Source organism: Gobius niger (genome assembly GCF_951799975.1).
Source record: "Gobius niger genome assembly, chromosome: 8".
Lineage (NCBI taxonomy): Eukaryota > Metazoa > Chordata > Actinopteri > Gobiiformes > Gobiidae > Gobius > Gobius niger.
The window spans coordinates 8,916,225-8,922,222 of NC_136859.1; positions in this window are offsets into that span (position 1 = coordinate 8,916,225).

Here is a 5,998-nt window from a genome sequence, read left to right on the forward strand (position 1 = left end):
AGCCTGAACGAGAGGAAACGAAAACATTTTAGGCATAAACATTCATATTTGGGTTAAATGCAAGGAATGGAACTCAGGTCAACTTCAGCAATTATTCCCATTAGGATTAGAGAGTGCATAGCTTTTTATTCCGCTGTTATTTATTTTTCTTTAGCTTTTAAACCAGAACACTCCCCAAGACTCAATTTCTTGGTTTGGAAATGACTCTTATGCATGCAAACTGTACACAGTAAGGCCAGGAAAGGAGGTGAGGACTCTAACTGTTTAGCCAAGTTGTTATTTTTAAAAAGGAACAGTCCACAGTTTTTACATACTGAGATATGTTCTTACTTGAGCTTAGACGAGTTGATGCGTACCTGTCTGGTCTTTGTGCATGCCCTCAGTCACGCAAAACGGCTAAAGATGTTGTTAGCATTTGGACTCCCTCAATATATTCCTATAGCTCCAAACGGGGTTGAAGTTGGAAGCTACCACGCTCTTCCACAGGTACAAAGACCAGACAGGTACGTATCAACTCGTCTAAGCTCAGGTAAGAACATATCACAGCATGGAAGAACTGTGTGCCCTCAGTCATGCAAAAAGACCAAATATGTTGTTAACATTTGGCCTTTCCCAATGTATTCCTCAGTATGGAAAAACCTTTAAATTATTTAGTCTCTTAACCTCCGCCTGGACCGAGGACATTTTCTCCAGGTTGGTATTACCCAAATCTAAAAACATCAATACAAAAATAAGGATGAAACCACAACAAAACAGCAAAAAAAAAAAAAAGTGACAAAAATGTGGCAAAAAAAAACAACAGAAAAAGCAACAAAAACACAACAAAAAAACTACGATAACACAACAAAAACATGACAAAAACGCTACCAAAAACGCAGCAACAACATGACAAAAAAGTTTTGCAGGCCTTAGCTTCCAAATGAGCCGTTATACTGCCCTATACGCTGTAAACTCTTCAGGTGAGAAGCTTTTAGATTTGGGTAAAAAAAGCACTTAATGTCCATATTAGGATACTCTGACTTCTTTGAGCTTAACCCTGATATAATGTTGCTCCCATGTGAACCACAGTTATCATTCATGTGTGTTTGACTAATCCTGCATTTTTAATCTCTGAGCTGCTGTCGGTATCGTAAACCAAGTATCGTTAAAACACCGGTATTGGGGGAAAAATGTGACTACAGGTACCCAGCCCTAATCAGGAGCATTCATTTGGGAGAGTGGGTCGGACAAGTCACGAAAACATGCACTTGTGTGTGTGTTCTCTTGTGCCACTAAAAAGAGTTGACCGAACCCGTGCCTGCCATGACTCTAAAAATAGTCATGCGAGCGCAACAATACATGTTCCTGCTTAATTCATTTGGACTCTGAACTAAATCTGACTGCAACCTGCAATTAGATACGTGCTGTAATTGTTTAGAAGCATGAGATTCCAACTAAACATCTCATAAAACAAAGTAGTGTATTGTTTCATGTTTTTATCTACAACAATAATTGACATTCAGAGTTTAAAATCAGCACCAGACTAAACCAGAATCAAAACACGGCTAGGTTCAAGCTCAAAGGATCATGACAATTTTAGGTTTTGCATGAAAAAGGGCTGCAAAATTAATTATGTCAATGACCACAATAAAGCAAGCAAATGAAATTTACTGTAGGTACAATATCCTCTCTCTGCAAACAATAAAAAAAATCCTGTCACCTCGTCTTACCTGAAGTATTTTATTTTTAGACTGTGAAAATCCTGTTCTGAAAGTGATGCACTAGTTTAGCACCGTGATGCCAGAATTGGTCACGGAAAAAGCAATTACATTTATTTTCGTCCCGCAAAATATTCAGAAAAAGAGAAACGCACCAGTGCCAGTCTCACCTGTATTTCCCAAAAGAAGCTGTTGGTCCGACTCTGAAGCCCCTTCTCCGTCACATCCTCCTCACCTCGATCTCGTCACCTTTGTCACCAGCATGTGTGCAGTTTCAATCACGAAGCGCTGCGGCCGCCCCGACCGAGTTTGGCAGCGTCAGGACAGTGGTGCGTTCGGACGTCTCCTCTGTTACATGTTCACAGTGGCGCCCTTTTAATCCCGTGGCGCTCGAACGCACCGCTCCTCCTCTTCTGGATCAAATCTCAATCAGCGTTTTGAAAAACATTGTCCCAACACTTTCCCTTTTTTTGGATTTCCCTCATGGCTTTCTTGCCGTGGCGTCGTTTTCAATAGTTTGGCCCCGTACACGTCCATAGTCGCATCTCAGAAATCCTGAAAGCAAATACATCATCAAATCAATCAACTATTCCTTACAAATATCCCTGATGCATCACTATTATCTACTAACTGCGCAGTAAATATCAGAGAACATATAAATAATGCCACAATCGCAACATTTCATTAATATTTAAGCCTTTTCCCAATCATTTTTCTCGTCATTTCGTGTCGTGTCCGAGTGTGTAACTTTCTCCTGTTTTAGCAGCTGCTCCGTGTGTACATTGACTTTATTTTTAATGGAGCGGGGCCTAAATCCTGCAGCTGCCGAGGCCCGCACTGTGTCCTGTGTCAACACTGAACAGAGCTGTTTTAAGCCACTGCCGCCAAAACTACAGATAACAACGATAACTCGGGTCATAAAATTAATATCAGAGAAATTGAAGCACAATATCGTATATTAACTTTTGATATAGCAACAGCACAGTACTGCCCATAGCAACATCTGTAGGAAAGGTTGCTTTCAATGATAATGCTCCATTGAACTGCATCTTATAGTTAATACATAGATTGCAAATCTTACTTATCAGAAAAATCACAGTTTGATATTTTTGCAGTTCTTGGAGGGTAAATCCTCATTAAACTATCATTATTGCAATATTGTGGGATGCAATATCCATATCGCAAGGATCTAATGTATCAATAAGGGAGACTCCAACACCGGCCACTTTTAAATCACACCAAAAACAGTGGCTTAAGGAAAACCAGGCCTGTGAACACTTTAACCTGTTGTCACTTGTATTTGTGGCCACATTTGTGTTGTTGCTTTATCTCGGTCACCCGCCTATAGGGATTACACAGAGGGAAACTAGCATTTTTTCTATAATCTGGCATATTTACATGACAAATGTTGTACAAGTTCATTCATATGCACTGTCTCTATCAAATGAATAAAATAATTTAGATCTTCCGTCTCATTGACATGTACACATTTTTATCTAATACAAAACAAAACATGGCAATTTGAAATATGCCCAAAACCTCAGTGTCAGTTTTAGGGCATTGCTTTGGTCCTAATTTTATTTATGTATTTTATATATTTTGTAGTCATGCTTTGACTAAAGACCAAAAAAATGTGTTTAAATTTGAGAGGAACAAAGGAATTGTCTGTAAAGAAGGTCAGGTGCTCTTCCGGATCAAAACAAAAGTATAGGCAAAATCCGAGGCACTCCCATTCCTTGTTTAAAAGTCCTTTATTGAGTGGACATTTGTTGTGCATCAAAATGCAACTATAAATAACTAATAACTATTGTTGCAAAATCACAACAATAGTTCAAATATTGCATTGTTTCTCATCTCTGCAGTCTTACTGGACAGTAAACAATTATTTGCAGGGACCACATCCAGTGCGCACTACGACATACCACTGACATTCATTCATTCATTATGGAACACATGGATTCTCCTGCTCACCAGCATGGCAAAGGGCAGAGGGAGGAAGACGAGAGAGAGAATACATAAGCAGCAGAATTGCCATATTCGGCGAGCTCCTACTCAAAAAAGCCAGTATGACAAGAAAATCCTATGCCAACTTTAATAACCAGTCAGAATATATCCACTTCTCAACACCGACCACCAATAATCTGTCTTTATCCTGTCTAAAAAATATATCTGAGCAGAATTATATATCAATCAATATATAAAGAAGTCCAGTTCACAATGGCTTTAAGATTTTTTACTTCTGAAATTGAAAGAAGTATCTCAGATTTCCAATCAGGTATACACGATATAGCAATAAAAAAGTGATGAACAATAACTGTAGGCATTGCTATATCAATGTTATAGCAATATTTGACTAAACCATTTTACCATTTCATTTGTTTTATCGTCAATAGACTACAGCAAACATGACTAAAACTAAATCTTTGGGAGTTTAAGTCATATTGTGTTTTTGTTTTAGGCTGTGCTAGATAAAAAATGTTAATCCCAGTCATATATACATAAGAAAAACGGTGTCTTCTTCCAATATGTACACTGCATCACACCACTTCCAACTAATTTTGCAAGGAAGCAGATGTTCATGGAAGTAGCTGATTATTTTTGGCATTTCAAGCAATGTTGACAAAGGCCTTTTAAGACAAGACAAACTAATAAACACAGAATTGCTGGCTTCCTATGAAACATTTTGCTCCCATGTTAAGGATTAATAACCAGTGCCAGAGCTCCATATGCTACACCCAAAACATCCCATTTCACGCACGCTCTGCCTAAAATAATCCCAACATTGTGACATCGTGCATTGTGTGGATTAGAAATGGCCCTTAGTGGGATAGATAGCCAATAGATCGACATGTTTTGCAGGCGATCTTTTATATTGGAATCACAAGAAGCCATGATTTGCAGGCCTGTAATGCAAGAAGATGATGAAGCTACATGTTGCGCGCATGGGATCATGGACACAACAAGACCAAGTACATACAAAAATACAGAGATTCACCGCTGACGCTGGGGATAGGCAGGTAGGGCGATATAAAAGCTAGGGATGGAGAAAAAGCACTGCGTAAAAATGGCTAGTATCATCCACTGGCCAAAAAAGGAGAAAAAAAAGGCTGCTCTACCTTGGATTTCATTGAAAGCGATTGACATCCTGGTTTTTACCTCCAGATGCTGCACAGAATCCAGTGGTCACCTCACCGTCTCGACAGCTTCACTTGTGGAAGGAAAGAGGTGAGGAGGGGGGGGTCCACACGGCGCGCGGTTCGGTTTTGTTTGGGCCAAACGCAGAGATGGTCCACGGTGCGGGTCCGGCTCGATGGGTACGGAGGTGTAAAGCTGTGCGCGGAGAGGAGGCGTGAGAGTGAAACCTGCAGAACCGCGGCGGCTCGAGTGCGGGGTGTTTTCAGCTGGAGACACACGGAACACGTTCAGCGTCAAGTCGCACGAGAGGGACGGGGACACGACTTCCGGGTTTCGTTCGCAACAAAAGCAGTGGGGAAATAGATGTTTGGTTGTTTTATCTATTTATTTATTTTAATTTCTATTCAAAACTCTAGACTTTGGGCTGGTGCATTTTAAATTATAAACACTTAAAGCAAAAAAAAAAAAAAAAAAAATTAAGGTCCTTTTGCTGTTGTCAAAAATGCATGGAGGAGAGCTGGGTGGGTTGGGTTAATCGATATAAGACAGAAGAGAACCGGTGTTCCATTCAGCCTCTTTGGTCCTCATGGCAGGGAGCTGACAATGCTGAAATACCACCCCCTGGTGGCCAGAGGCGACTCCAAAAGACACTTGGTAAACATGATTCTGACTTTACACCTCCCTAGCACTGGCCTGGCCTTAGTCATCCGTAAACTCCGGTCAATTACAATTTCCCTACATGTATGTGGGGATAACGAAGGATGGACATAGAAAGAAGCTATTGAAAATAGGCCACCCCTCAAAATTCCTTATATCCCATCATTGGTGTGTTTTTGTCATATTCATCATTGTTTATTTTCCAGTATTATTTCTATTTATTTTTAAAGTACATTAATACTGAGCCAGCCCTTTAGATTTGCAGTAAGTGTAATTCTAATAATCGACCACAAGGGGGAGGTACCTTCACGTGAACTGCGGGCGTCTGCGTAGAATAAACAGAAGCTCTGCTACTGTCAAACGGCAGACAACATCTCGCACAACATTTACAGTTTTGGTCATGTTGTGTTCGCTGGTAATGTGTGAAGTACATAAATGTATGAAATGATTTTATTTGTGACCTACTGGTGGGGCAGGTTGGCCGTTTTGCCCACTGTGTAGATTTAGAA